Source organism: Hemitrygon akajei, unplaced genomic scaffold, assembly GCF_048418815.1.
Source record: "Hemitrygon akajei unplaced genomic scaffold, sHemAka1.3 Scf000049, whole genome shotgun sequence".
Taxonomy (NCBI): Eukaryota; Metazoa; Chordata; class Chondrichthyes; order Myliobatiformes; family Dasyatidae; genus Hemitrygon; species Hemitrygon akajei.
The window spans coordinates 3,217,929-3,234,163 of NW_027331935.1; positions in this window are offsets into that span (position 1 = coordinate 3,217,929).

Below are 16,235 nucleotides of genomic sequence, written 5' to 3' on the forward strand. Positions count from 1 at the left end.
CTAGGTTCTGTACTTCCGCTCTGTACGCTGATTCGTCTCTGTTGGAGATCAACCCGATCACTGTTGTGTCGTCTGTGAATTTGACAATAGTGTTGGAGTTAAATGCAGGTACACAGTCGTAAGTGAAGAGGGAAAGTGTATGGAACTCAATACACAACCTTGTGGTGTACCAGTGTTCAGGATATTAGTGGAGAACAGGCGAGGGTCCCGTCTCACTGCCTGCGAACGCTCTGACAAGAAATTCAGGACCCAGTTGCAGAATGATGAGCTGAGTTTGATCTCCATGAGTTTGGAGATGAGCTTGCTGGGGATGACGGTATTAAAAGCTGACAGAAATCTCACAGAAGTAGAAGTACCACTTGTCCACCGTTACCTGCATAGATCGTCCAAATAAAAAAAAACACAGAAAAAATGACACAATCTCTGCCTCAGTCCTAATGTCCTTAATGTAATCAAAAGTCCTTCTTTCCATAACGTACCACGTGCTTCCAGATTAGCTTATTACCCATCCTGGAAATATTACCACTGATGCAGAATCTATCGTCAGTCTACCCTTCCGAAATCCATTTTGATAAAACGGTATATCACTTCTATTTTCAGAAATATAATGCAAAAGCTCGATTATCAGACATTCTCTAAACGTATATCAATGGGACATTAGCGAAATAGGCAATATAACTGGAAGAATCAGACGGGGACTTCCCAGCGGAGGCCTAACCTGCAAGTACGATTTATACAATTTAATAACACCTCAAGAGAGTTATCTAATAATAAAATATCATTTATAATCCATTCCTGGGCACGCCTGACTTGCACTATTGATAGCCTTCTTAAAGTCACACAAAGCAAATTCTACATTAGTGATATATTCATTGCTACATGTGACTTCCAACCCCTTATCCACACACAGTTTAAATTTTTTCACTTAAATTATCTTGAAAATGAATCGCAGAAAGTGACCCTTCTACTATGTCAATCTACCCTATTTCAGTAACAATATTGTTACACTCATTAATCGATACTGGAATGTTATTATCCCTGCAAACACATTCCCCACCCTCTTTGTCTTAATCATTCCCCAAAAACACCTAAGTCGATTTTCTGTTCTAATGTTATCACAATATAACCTTCAGTAAGCCTTATTTGCAACGTTTACCACGTCCCTCAGCGCGGACTGTTCCTTTTACTACTTATAAGGTCACTCAGAAACTGATATTCGTAACTTTCCAAAACGCCCTAGTGATCTCCCTAATTGCCTCTGCACACTTCTCAATCCAGCATGATGCAGATCTTCTCCTATTAATCTCAATTTACCTGAATCACTTAAAATGCAGTTTGATAAATAGAGTGGCATAACTTCACATAAATCTCAAACTTGAGTCCGAACAGACGTTCATCAAGTAAAAGCTGAATCTTCTCCCAATTTGCTTTACCAAAAATCCACCTGCAAAAACGGCTTACAGTCTTCGATACAAATGCATATCCAAACTCATAACGATGGGGCAATGCTCACTCAACAACCTTCTCACTCCAGACAAATTATTTGAAACCAAAGTTAAATCTACAGCAGTTCCAGAACGATAATGAACATCACATCTCGTGGCGACAAGCAGGTTTCCTGAATACATACAGTATCGGGAATAAAAGAACAAATCTGAAATAAACTTCTTAAAATATTGACCATCAGAAAACAGGCTTTTCGCATTTCACTGCCATATTTGAATTCCATTATGTGTCTTCACAAGTAGACTGGGATACAGATACTCCACACATCACAGCTTCGTTCATAGCTTCCAACGTAACACGAGTTGTAACAAAATACTCCACTGCGCTTCCACTTTAATGTAAATTTCCTCAGTGGGGCTAGATGATTGGGCAGTACAATTAACCACATCCGTTATAAAGATCAGAAATGTGTAAAGCATCTTCAGTAAGAGATCTCTGTTACCGACATATATCCACTGGCTTCACAGTCTGTACTATGACTGGCAGCACATCATCAATATTCGGAATTCCTTGTCCAAGGCCCTTCTCCATGACTGACATTCATTTTAACTAATTATCATGTCAATTCTAAATTGACCGACAGGCGCCTCAGCCGGTAAGAGCAGGGCGCTCAGGTTGTTGGAAAAGTGCCCCATGGTCAGCCTCTCCTCTTCTGTTGGTGCCACTCCAACTGAACGTCGGAGCTCAGCGAGTTGCTGTTGTTGGTTCCAGCCGGACTCTCTTCCTTTTTCTCGCACGGTGTGTCTGAGATGTGAGGAAATGTTCTGAGACAGGCAGTGAGCGAGGAGGCGAGACCTACACACTACTTTTGCCAAACGACCCCACCTTCCAGCCGGCTGACCACTTTGCGCTGCTTCGGTCCAGCACCACACTCCCCCCCCCCCCCCCCCCCACCCCGCCCACACACCTTCATGCTCTGACTTATTCTCCTTTTATCACCTCTGATTAAGAGTTTTGGCATGAAACATCGACGATTTCGTCTTTTCCATAGATGTTGTCTGGGGTGCTGAGATCCTCTAGCGATTTTGTGTGTTGCTTGAAGTGCTTCAGGTTTTTACTTCTTGCACAAATAACCTACGTGTGTAATGGGAATATAATTGTACACAGTATTGTACGGATAGTCACAATAAAGTTCAAACAAGTGTGTGAGTTTATTTTCACTGTTATACCCAGTAAATATTCTTGTAAATAAAATATACCTTTGACCTCCTCCCTACCCACTGCACCTCAGTCCTTAACCTCTTAAATGCACTCAGCGTTTCTGTCTCTTCTGCAGAAGTAGTTTAACTGTAATTGACAATTTTCCGCGTTCTTTTCTTAAGTGTTAACCGTTTGAAAAAGTTGAAGATTGTTAAATATTCTACAATATTCATGCTGTTGTATGATCTGTCATTTCTTGGCTACCGATAATCGTGTATTAGCAGCATTTACAAAGAATTCACTGAAATTCACTCATCTAATCGAAACATTAGGACAGGCTTCGTTTTCAATTTTAGAATCTTTTTATTGTTACGTAATCTTCAACAGCTATAAAATGATGCAAAACTTCAACAGATTAATATGTATATAATTAATAAAGCTGAAGAAAAAAAACTGACAGTAAAATATAAATATTGAAATATATGAATATAAGGTAAACAAAGAAACCCATCTAACTAGGGGAAAAAAATCTAAGTAGAAAAAAAAGAGAAAGAAAAAATGAATCAACCCCCCCCCCACTCCTGATCACCTAAATATTAAAAAAGTCGTCAACCGCCATTTCATATATATAAATATATAAATTGGAAGTAAGCCATATAACTTAATTCAAATTAAATGATTATATTTGGCAAAAGAACCCCCATCTTCTCTCAAAATCAAATTTAGGATCAAAAGTTCTACTAATTTTTTTCCAAACTAAGACATAACATTACTTGAGAAAACCATTCAATTAATGTACGGGAAGAAATAACTTTCCATTATAATAAAATAGCCCTTCTTGCCAGTAGTGTAACAATTACATGTTGATCTAAAGATGAGATACCCTGAATATGATGCGGAAATATTCCAAATAGAACAGTCAAACTAATAGGTTGTAAATTAATTTTCAAAGCTTTAGGAATTGTGGAAAATAAAGATCTCCAAAACGATTTTAACGAAGAGAATGACCAGAACATATGTGACAAAGTCATCAATCGACCATCACAAAATAAATTTGTAAAAGAATGGATTCCTTTATTTTTCCGTAGAAGAAAAATATGGTCAGTTGTTTACGGTTTAAATGAAAAGTTTCGATATAAAAAACTAGACAACGCAAATATTTTAAAATTTAATTACAATCCGAAACTGAACCCAAATCCGTAGGGATTGTTTAATAACCGGATGGAGATATAAATTTGGAATTTTAGAGAGCTGTAAATGTAGTGGAGCTCCTAAAATTGAAGTTAAATGAAATTGTTTAACAGCTTTTAATTCCAAATCAACACATAATGGTTTTTGGTTCTTATCAACACAATATAACCAAAAACATAATTGTCTAATATTCACAGCCCAATAATACAGTCTTAAATTAGGAAGTGCAAGTCCACCATCTTTTTTAAATTTTTGTAAACGATGCTTATTAATTTTTGGTCTCTTATTGTTCCAAATAAAAGAAGAAATAAGAGAGTCAATTTGATCAAAATTCTTTTAGTTAAAAAATTATGTTTTGGAAAATATATAAAAATCTAGGTAAAAATAATCATTTTCACAGCATGAATACGACCTACTAAAGAATACTAAGTGGATTCCATCTAGAAAATAATTGTTTCATTGAGTCCATTAAAGGAACTATATTCGCTTTATACAGATCTTTATATTTTTTAGTAGTTATGATACCTAAATATCTAAATTTATTAACAATTCTAAAAGGAATATCATTATATATGCTAACATGGACATTTAATGGTAACAACTCACATTTATCAAGTTTAATTTATACCCTAAATATTTACCAAAATCTTTAAGTGTTTCCAAAAGATTTGGAATTGATTCCTCAAGATTTGAAATAAAAAGCAAAAGATCATCTGTATAATGAGAAATCTTATCTAAGGTTCCATTCATACAAATACCACGAATACTTTTAGATTCTCGTAATGTTATTGCTAAAGACTCCAATACAAGATTAAATAATAAAGGACTTAATGGACATCCCTCTCTAATGCCACGAGAAAGAGAGAAAAGAGAACACCTGCATTTATTAGAAATGACAGGGGAAATAATATTCTTGTAAATCATTTGAATCCATCTATTGAAATTATTACCAAAACCAATATTTTCTAATTTTTTTTTAAATGGCCACTCAACTCTATCAAATGAATTTTCTGCACCGAGAGAGGTAACACATTGAGGTTGCTTAGATAATGATAAATATATAATGTTCATCAATCTCCGAACGTTGGAGAAAGAATAACGCCTTTAATAAAGCCCTTTTGATCCATAGATATTATTTTAGTTAAAGATTTTCCAAGCGATTAGTCATTATTTTAGAGAGAGTTTTGCATCCGCATTTAATAGCGAAATATGTCTAGGTGATGAACATTCAACAGGATCTTTATCTTTTTAAGAATTAAGGAAATATATGCTTCACAAAGAGAAGGTAAATTACCCTTCTCAAAGTATTCATGAAATATTTCCAGAAGATTTTTTTGTAAAATCCCACTGAATAACGATCAAGTCCAGGAGCCTTACCTGATTGCATTGATAAAATGTTTTTCTGAATTTCGTGTTCGGTAACTGGAGCATCAAGCATCTGTTGACCTTCAGGAGAATTTTTTGGAAATATAATCTTATGTAAAAAAAACCCTCATTTTGGAAGAATCTGCAGGAAATTGAGATCAATAAAGATCAGAGTAAAAATCTTGAAATCCTAATGTCCTATAATTAATTACTATATCTCTATTATTTTTACGCATCTTTAAAATTTGTCTTTTAGCTCTAGCTGTTCTTGATTGTGAAGCACAGAGCTTATTATTTTTATCACCAAAAATATAAAATTGACTTTTGAATTTAAGCAACTATCCTTCAAAAGGATTTCTTAGTAATACATTATACTGTGATTGTAATGCTACTCTTCTTTTAAATGAAACAACATTTGGAGAGATTGCATTGATGTTATCTAATTCTTTAATTTGTTTAAAGATTTTATCTAATTCTATTCTTGCTTGTGTCTTCAGTTTAGCTATATACAAAATAATTTGTCCGCGTAGATAAGCTTTTAATGTATCCCAAATTACTAAATTAGAGACGTTTCCTATATAACCATATAACCAGTCTTATAACATATAGCCATATAACAATCACAGCACGGAAACAGGCCATTCCGGCCCTCCGAGTCCGTGCCGAACTCTTAATCTCACCTAGTCCCACCTACCCGCACTCAGCCCATAACCCTCCACTTCTTTCCTGTCCATATACCTATCCAATTTTACCTTAAATGACACAACTGAACTGGCCTCTACTACTTCTACAGGAAGCTCATTCCACACAGCTATCACTCTCTGAGTAAAGAAATACCCCCTCGTGTTTCCCTTAAACTTTTGCCCCTAACTCTCAAATCATGTCCTCTCGTTTGAATCTCCCCTACTCTCAATGGAAACAGCCTATTCACGTAAACTCTGTCTATCCCTCTCAAAATTTTAAATACCTCGATCAAATCCCCCCTCAACCTTCTACGCTCCAATGAATAGAGACCTAACTTGTTCAACATTTCTCTGTAACTTAAGTGCTGAAACCCAGGTAACATCCTAGTAAATCGTCTCTGCACACTCTCTCATTTATTGAAATCTTTCCTATAATTCGGTGACCAGAACTGTACACAATATTCCAAATTTGGCCTTACCAATGCCTTGTACAATTTTATCATTACATCCCAACTTCTGTACTCAATGCACTGATTTATAAAGGCCAGCGTTCCAAAAGCCTTCTTCACCACCCTATCTACATGGGACTCCACCTTCAGGGAACTATGCACTGTTATTCCTAGATCTCTCTGTTCCACTGCATTCTTCAATGCCCTACCATTTACCCTGTATGTTCTATTTGGATTATTCCTGCCAAAATGTAGAAACTCACACTTCTCAGCATTAGACTCCATCTGCCAACGTTCAGCCCATTCTTCTATCCGGCATAAATCTCCCTGCAAGTTTTGAAAACCCAGCTCATTATCCACAACACCTCCTACCTTAGTATCATCGGCATACTTACAAATCCAATTTACCACCCCATCATCCAGATCATTTATGTATATTACAAACAACATTGGGCCCAAAGCAGATGCCTGAGGCACCCCGCTAGTCACCGGCCTCCATCCCGATAAACAATTATCCACCAGTACTCTCTGGCATCTCCCATCTAGCCACTGTTGAATCCATTTTATTACTCCTGCATTAATACCTAACGACTGAACCTTCTTAACTAACCTTCCATGTGGAACTTTGTCAAAGGCCTTGCTGAAGTCCATATAGACTACATCCACTGCCTTACCCTCGTCAACATTCCTCGTAACTTCTTCAAAAAATTCAATAAGGTTTGTTAAACTTGACCTTCCACGCACAGGTCAATGCTGGCTACTCCTAATCAGATCCTATCTATCCAGATAATTATAAAAACTATCTCTAAGAATACGTTCCATTAATTTACCCACCACTGATGTCAAACTAACAGGTCTATAATTGCCAGGCTTACTTCTAAAACCCTTTTTAAACAATGGAACCACATGAGCAATACGCCAATCTTCCGGCACAATCCCCGTTTCTAATGACATCTGAATGATCTCCGTCAGAGCTCCTGCTATCTCTACACAAACTTCCCTCAAGGTCCTGGGGAATATCCTGTCAGGATCCGGAGATTTATCCACTTTTAAATTTCTTAAAAGCGCCAGTACTTCCACCTCTTTAATTGTCATAGGTTCCATAACTTCCTTACTTGTTTCCCACACCTTACCCAATTCAATATCCTTCTCCTTAGTGAATACCGAAGAGAAGAAATCGTTCAAAATCTCTCCCATCTCCCTCGGCTCCACACATAGCTGACCACCCTGATTCTCTAAGGGACCAATACTATTCCTCACTATCCTCTTGCTTTTAATATAACTGTAGAAACCTTTCGGATTTACTTCCACCTTATTTGCCAAACCAAACTCGTATTTTCTTATATTATTAAAAAGAAAAAAAAACTCTTTTATCTGAGCTTCGACAAACTCAACAAATTCCGAAATTTGTAATAAAAGTTCTGGGAAACGCCAAAATGGTCTGGTAGAAACAACATCTTTCAGTACAAATATTAAGTTTAAAGGAGCATGATCAGAAACAGCAATCGCATCATACTCACATTTCTGAACATTGAATAAATGTCGAGGGTCAACTATAAAATAGTCGATTCTCGAATATTTATTTTAAACATGTCAGGAAAAAGGGTATTCTGTATCACTAGGGTGCATATGCCTCCAGAACTCAATTAAACCGTAATCAATTAAAAAGTAATATGTGATGTAGAACGATTAGGGAGTTGATATTCGGATGATGACATATCCATTAAAAGATTTAGACAAGCATTAAAATCACCACCCATTAATAACATATATTCATTTAAATCAGGTAATAGAGCAAAAACAGTTTTAAAAAAATCAGGGATCATCAACAGTTGGTCCATTTTCCTATTACAAATTATTCTTTCAACAATCAAAAATCTACCATTAATATCAGCTATAATATCCTTTTGATTAAAAGGAATACTGGAATCAATAGTAATAGAGACACCTCTAGTATTACTCTGGGAGTTTGCGTGAAACTGAGGACCATCCAATATTTAAAAAATCGATTTTTATCACATAACCTGATATGCATCTCTAGAGCAAAGACTATATCAGGCTGGAATCGGTTAATAACTTTAAATGTTTTCTTACGCTTAATAGGATGATTCCAATCGCGAACATTCCAAGTTAAAACATTTAACTCTTTAGATATCACCATGGAACTTTGTATCTAAAAACAATAGTTAGACTCATGTCAGGATAGGGTAGTCGAAAATGGCGGAGATGAACAACAAAAAAAATAATTGGCGTATGCTCTGGGATTCCATAATGGGGGGGGGGGGGAGCATCCCACCCAAACTACAAAGCCCAGAAACAAGTCAATATCAATCGACGTAAGCCCCAAGAAAAGCATAGGTGCCAATCCAAGCTCCGCCTACCTAAGTTAAAAAAAAGAAAAAAAATCCCTGTCTCCCTCTACCGAACATAAAACCCATTAGAGTCTCAATATAATTAACTTGGAAGAAAAGTGTTTTTCTTGTAAAACAAAACGACCTTCAGTTTGAAAGTAACCTTCACAACATTAGATAAGGGAAGAAACACACATCCAAAATAATTCTTTAAATAGTTGCACAAAAAAAATCAATCGCCATCTTTAAATTGTCCCAACTATCTTTAGAACATAAGGAAATCCAAATAATTATTGAAAAGTTCCTTACAGAAGCATACGAAACAAAAAAAAACAATTAATTAAGTTAAATCTGCAGAAAAAAATTCTAAATGGTTCAAACTTATTACAGTCTATCAACAGTTCTCCCTCTATGTCTTCTGAAATTGAAGCCATCCAAACGAGTCTATTTCAGAGATAAAAATGCATTTTGGGGTAAAGACTACTGTAACCATCAAATCTTCCAATCTCATCACTCTTTACACCCGAGACAATCAAGACATTATAAATCATTCAATCTTCAGGCTTCAGACTCGTCATCGGATGCGGCAGATAAAGATTTAATAAAATTCAATGCTTCGACTGGATCATCAAAAATATGAAAGCAAGACATTTTGACAAAAAGCCTTAATTTCGCTGGATACTGAAGCAGTGGAAAGAGCTTTTTTTCATACGCTAATTTCATAAACGATGCAAATCTACCACGCTTCTTAACCATTTCGCGTGGAAAATCTTCCAAAAAGCGGATGTCCGAATCCTGATACTGAAACTGATTGCATGTCCATAAAGTGACCCTCGTATAGGATGTCTGCACATAAGGTGATAGACAGTAAATTACAGAGTAGAGGTGTTCGCAGGTGTGGAAGGGTGGGTTAGTGGGTAGAGATATCCATCAGCCTTACTGCTTGGGAAAAATAGATGTCCCAGAGGCTGGTAGTCCAGGTGAGGACGCTGCGTATTCTACCCCCGGAGGGGATTGGGACAAACAGTCCATGAGCGGGATGTGTGGAGATAAATTATGAAAATCAGGTTGGTGCTTAATCTCGAGAGCGGTAATCTGGAAAATAGCAATGAGATGTTTTTAGAATAGAATTACACAGAAAAGGGAATTTTCAATCAGTTTCCCAGACAGTCAACATCAAGCTACAATCTTGGATACAGTTCCTGGCTAGAATAATGCTCCCAACCTAGGAGTCGAACGCAATTCTTCTGATTCAGTTATCTACATCGACACCTAAGTCATTAACATACCTGACAAACAATAACGGGCCTAACACCAAACCCTGCTGTAGACTTAGCAGAGTCAAAGATAATCTATCGACTCTCTGCTATTCCAGAAAAGAACGTTCATCAATCCGTCCACAAATCGGGTCTAAATACGGTTGGGTGCATAACTTTTTTTATTAGAAAGTTCCCTTGAATAGTACTCTCGAACTCTTTTATATGCTTAGAAGAACATACATACAACACTTTTTGATGCATTTCATCTGGTGATACTGTGATTTTCGTCTTTCAAATGACTTGAAATGATTGAAACAAGCGACAGAAGAAATGATCCTATCTTCTCCGTCAATAAATTGTACCCTATTCCATCTGCCGTGCTGATGCCCCTCCCCCTCAATATCAGAAGCGAATGTGCTCCGCTGAATGGGACAAAATAAATCTGGTTGAAGTTGATCGTCCATGTTGATTGTTCAGCATGATTGTCTACTTTAGAAACAACACTGATCAGAAAAGGTCATATTTCAGCAGCTGACGTCAGATGTTTTAGGAAGCACATTGGTCACGTTCATATTATCTTTTGTCTAAAAGTTCATAACTTGTAACATCCTTTGGGGATGAATACGAGTTCATGGCACGGTGACAGAGTGAGAAAAACACTTTACTGTAACTGTGTAGCTGGTTGTCCCTCATGCGAATGATGTCATAATCATTCTAATTGCCTCAGTGGAATTACTCTCAACTTCATATAACCCTGTAAAACCTGCCAGCAGTCCAAATCAACAGTCGGAACGTTCCGTGCAACTGAACGCTGCTTCTGACAGAATATGGGATATCCAGCAATATTCTACATCGTGGGCATTTTCTATCCTACAATTGTTGCGATCGGTATCCCCGGTAAGATACTGGAACTGGTCACTATATGTATGGTGCTGTCGTCATCTTGATTTTTGTTCGGCCGCACTGTTTGGAGTTTTACTGAGCACAGAAACTACCTTCGTCTGAAATGTGTTTCCAGAATTGAGGATTCAAGCATCTGATAGTTTTGTTATTCAGCTTCCATATTGTTTCTATGTGATGCTTTTTGTTGCTTTTGACAATGACATTGGTGCCGCTATTGCCATAGTTCTATAGTTTCACCGTGCTCAGCTTTCTGATCCTACAGTGGTCGCATCTCCAGATCAGAAGCATTTTCAACCGACCGGCCAGTCGAATATCGACATACAGGTCTGTTCTTGCATAAAAAGGTAAATTATAACTTATGCATTACATCTCACGATTTCGCGACAAATACACCTTTCAGCTATTTCACCTCAAATAATGGAAATTGTGTTGTTTAGGGAGCGATCGACCTTCAGCGGTGCGTGAGTCGTGGAGATCAGATTTCCGGTTTTAATCTGTCGGAAACTCGACAACCCAATGCTAATTCTGTCCATTATTGTCCAGCCGGTCTGCACGGACAGAGTCCGCACAAACTGAATTTCTGCTTTTCACCTCCAAACAAAATCATACCCTGAGTAGCATTGGATAAATTGTGCATTCAGGCATTTGTAGCTAACGATAGTTCTTTATTGATTTTTTTTCTCTCTCTCCAAATTTCTTGTAGTTAATTTAACGGCCATTGTGATCCTATCTCGGGGAAAATGCGGACTCTCCAAATGCATCACCCGTTACCTGGTTGGAATGGCAACAGCGGATATGATGGTGGTAATAGTTTTCGCTTTAGTGGAACAGACCAACAATATCTACATTTATTCCAGATCCCTGCTCATCACTCCTGTATGTGCAGTAACACTTATATTTTTTCTTGTGACGAGGGACTGTTCTGTTTGGTTTACGGTCAGTTTTACCGTCGATCGTTTCATCGCAATATGTTGTCGAAAGCTCGGGGAACGATACTGCACTGAGAGAACAGCAACGGTGGTTATGGTGACCGTGGTTATAGTGAGTTGCGGGAGAAATGCCCCGTTTTACCTTGTTGTTGAACCTTACGTCATCATTGACAACATACCGTGGCGTTGCGCCCTCACACATGAATACGCTACTTCACCCGTGTGGAAAGGAATGGAATTAGTAGCTGGCATTTTAACACCATTACTACCAATCGGCTTAATTCTTGTCTTCAATGGGTTAACAGTAAGACATATAATTATGGCAAATAGGGTCCGCAAAGGGCTTCGGAAGAGCAGCGATAAACAGAAAGATACCGAGTTGGAAAACCGCAGAAAATCGATGATTTTATTGTTTGCAATTTCAGCTAATTTCATATTATTTTGGATGCCGTATACAGCTCATTCCCTGCAATGGCAAGTGGAAAATTACTATTACCTGGACAGATATTTGAGTTCCCCGGTATATATACTACAGCAATTTGGGTACATGTTGCAAACTCTCAGTGTATGTAGCAATACTTGTATCTATACACTGACACAGAGGAAATTCAGACAAGAGCTGAAGGATGGAATGAAGTATGCTTTTACGTTAAATGTCCATCTGTGCAGATAACGTCCACTCCAATTGTAATTCAGCTGATTTTTAGAATAAAACAGTTTTTAAAAAACAGTTTCTTAAGTTCAAACAATCATATGCCTGACTATCCGGAAATGTGTAAATTCCAAACTATCACAGAGACTTGCCAATCATCCTGGAAGCATTACCACAGCATAAAAGCCAAGACGAACTGGCTAAGGGACAGTTTCATCCACCAGGTCACCAAACTGATTAACTCGCGCTAATTTGAGTGTCTTTCTATGTTATATTGACTGTTCTATTTATTATAAATTCTTATAAATTACTAAGATTGCACATTGAACATTTAGACGGGCATGCAACCTTAAGATTTTTATTCCTCGCGTATCTGAAGAATGTAAGAAATAAAGTCAATTCAATCACAAGGCGAGGAATGACTTCCGGACTTTTCGGGGTTCAGATGTTTCAACGTGCTCATAGTCGGGTAAGAGAGAGTAAAGGGAAATCCTTTGAAACACAGTGAGAGTGTGACAGTATCACAGTTGCAAAAAGGGAGGACATTGTTGTGGGATTGTATGGTAATAGACTGTGAGAAAAATTCAGAAGTAGGAAGGGAACAAACACACGTTTGAGAGTATTCTGTACAGAGCTCCCATCACCAAAACGAAAACAACACAGAGACAGTGACGGATCCGGAGATAGATTTTGCACAGCTGCTTATATTAACACGGCTGTTGTCACAGGAAACTTAAACTTCACTGATATTCATCGGCAATTCCTCTGTTTAAAATATTTAGATGTGACGGAATTTCTCAGTTGTGTACAGGAAGGAGACACGGCACAAGTAGTGCGCAGGCGGACTAGTGAACAGTCCATCTTGTGCTAATAGTAGAAAGTGTAATGGGTCGGATAACTAATCTCTCCACGTGTCAGCATTTCAGAACGATCGAGCACAGCTATTCGACATACCTTACACTGGGATATCAGCAGACAATATGGAATGTACTTAATTGATACTATTGGGTAGGTAGGTTTTAGCCGATATTAGGGAAGCGGTTAGTTACTTCAAATGCATAAGAGAAATATTGAGGTTGTTAATGCAGCACGAGATTGGGGTTCAGCATTGGCCTCTTTCACTGAGGCGGGGATCTGATAGCCCCGTAATGTAACCCTGGTTGATGAGAGATATGGAACACCTCTTCAAGTAGAAGAAAGAAATATACTTAAAGTGTTGGAAGAAAGGATCAAGCAGGGCTATAGAAAACCACACAGTAACCAGGAGGGATTTAACAATAGACTTAGGAGAATTAAAAGGGGTCATGAGAAGGCATGGGAGAGCACATTAATGTAGGTGAAAAACAGGAAGGTAACGAGAGACAGTGTGGGAGAGATAAGAGATAAAAGAGTAAACGTGTCTGCAGTTCACGGAGGCAGTGAAATTCCTTGCTGATACTTTGCTTCGGTATTCACCAGTGAGTGAGCCTTTGATGAATTTGGATACAGTGGAAAAAGGCAGGTGTGGTGAGTCATGCAGACGCTTAGAATTACGAGCTGGAAACGGGGAATACATGAATATAAACCATTTTCCGGTGCTAGAAGGTATGCAATCCAGGTAATTAGAGAAAGCGAGCGGAAATATTGCTGGGATTTTGGACATGACATTTGTGTCATCACTGGCCACAAAGTAGTGCGGGACGATTAGAGAATGGCAAATTTTATTTCTTTGTTCAAGAAAGAACAAACAAATAGGGATAGTCTTCAGAATTACAGGCCAATGAGTCTTCGGTCAGTAGAGGGCATGGTATTGGAGATGTTCTTAGAGACAGAATTAATGGAGAACCGTATTCTGGTTGGGGATAGTCAGCATGGATTGGTGTCCCTTATGAGCCGGAATAAATTCCATGAAACATTGAAAAATAAGCCGAGGAAGCAGAAAGGTCGATGTGGGGCATATTAATTGTGTAAGCTATTAGACTGAGTTCCCGATGGTGCAGACTTTAAGAAAGTCACGTAGACTGGGATCTCGTGAAACCTGGCTGCATAGATTCGGAACTGGTGATCCTAGGGAAGGCTGAAGAGGTAGTGGATGGAGTGTATTCTGCATGGAGGACAGTGACTGGTGATGTTCCGCAAGGAAGGTATAACCTTTAGTACGCTTTACAACTATATGTAGATTCTTCTATTATTGTGTTCTGAGAGACAGGCTTTAATTTGATCATCCTGCAGGATTGGATAATTTACTGAGTTAGGGCTGATTTTGAAAGCAAATTACAGAATTCGGACTGAAACTGCAAGCTATCTAAACTGAAATCACATATACTTATTATGGGACTGAAACTGCAAGCTATCTAAACTTAAATCACATATACTTATTATGGGACTGAAACTGCAAGCCATCTAAATTGAAATCACGTTTACCTATTACAGGACAGATACTACGATTACATCAAAACATTTTTTTCCCAATGAAACCCTGCAACTCAAGATCAGTATTTCAAAATATTCAGCAGTAGCCTTTGTTGCGTTCCAAATGAACCAGCCTCCGAGAAAGCGAATTTCAAATTGCCAATTCAAGTACACAATGAATTTGTCTTATGTGAATTTACCTTTGAACAGCGTATTTATCGTATCCGGAATAGATACACTCATATCTCGATCTATTTAAGGTTGATTTCACATGGCTAGTGTGGAATACGTGTCTCCCTCTGAAATCAATACCACAGCAAACAAACACAAGAACCCATTCGAAATCGGCTGGTAAGGTGAAACAAATTCTAAGCTGCAACGTTTCTTCCTTCAACTCTGTCGCTGGTAACTGGCGTATATGCAATAAACAGTTATTTCCTAGAGTAAAAGTCCTTATAAAATATTCTAAATAAAAACAAAGGGAAACCAGATGTGGGGGACTGAGGCCCCCATACAATAAAACTTTATACAATTTCGGAAAAAGAAGCAGTCTCTGATATTCACATTTTCCTGCACATTTATTTTAAACAATGAAGCAGACATTTGCAGACAGTGAGATCCTCCTGTGAATGAAAAGATTAATTCAAACATCCTTTCAATGTAATTCTAACAATCACACGACTGCCTCTGTTCATTCACGCAGGCATTACCTCTGTTTCTTTTTAAACTGAATTCACTAATGTTCAGTCCTTTTGAAATATTTTACATTCTCAATGCATTCACACTTTAAACTATCGCAGAACCTTTAAGTGTTCAACAGTGAACAAATAAACTTTAGTTAGAAACATACAACACATACAACGACGTCACCAAATCTCCAACGATTTAAACATTTTCTCACCTCCAATCACTGACCAAAGATAGGATTGAGATTAAATCAACGATTTGTTGTACGTTATCAGGTTTAATGATCCCCATCACCACCGATAAAGTAACAAACTTGTAAAATGTACAGTCGCATTTATCACACGACACCCCCCCCCCCCGCCCACCTCAATCCGGACCTATGGTCTTCACTGCCTTATTGATGGAGTGATGGTATATTCCTTTAGTGTGTAACCTCCCTTATAATCGGATGGAGGAGTTTAGGATGATGGCGGAGAATCGTTTGCTAGCATCTTCTGACTCAGCTCTATTTATATCTTTAATATCTCTTTTTCTTACCTTTCTGAGTTCGTTTGAAGGCTGTAACCTGGAGTTAGTCGATATAGGAACATATAAAACTCTGAAAGGGATGGATAAGATAGAGGCAGGAAAATTGTTTCCACTGGTAGATGAAACCTGAACTAGGAGACATAGTTTCAAGATACTGCAAAGCAGATTTTGGGCGGAAGTGAAGAGGAACTGCTTTTACCA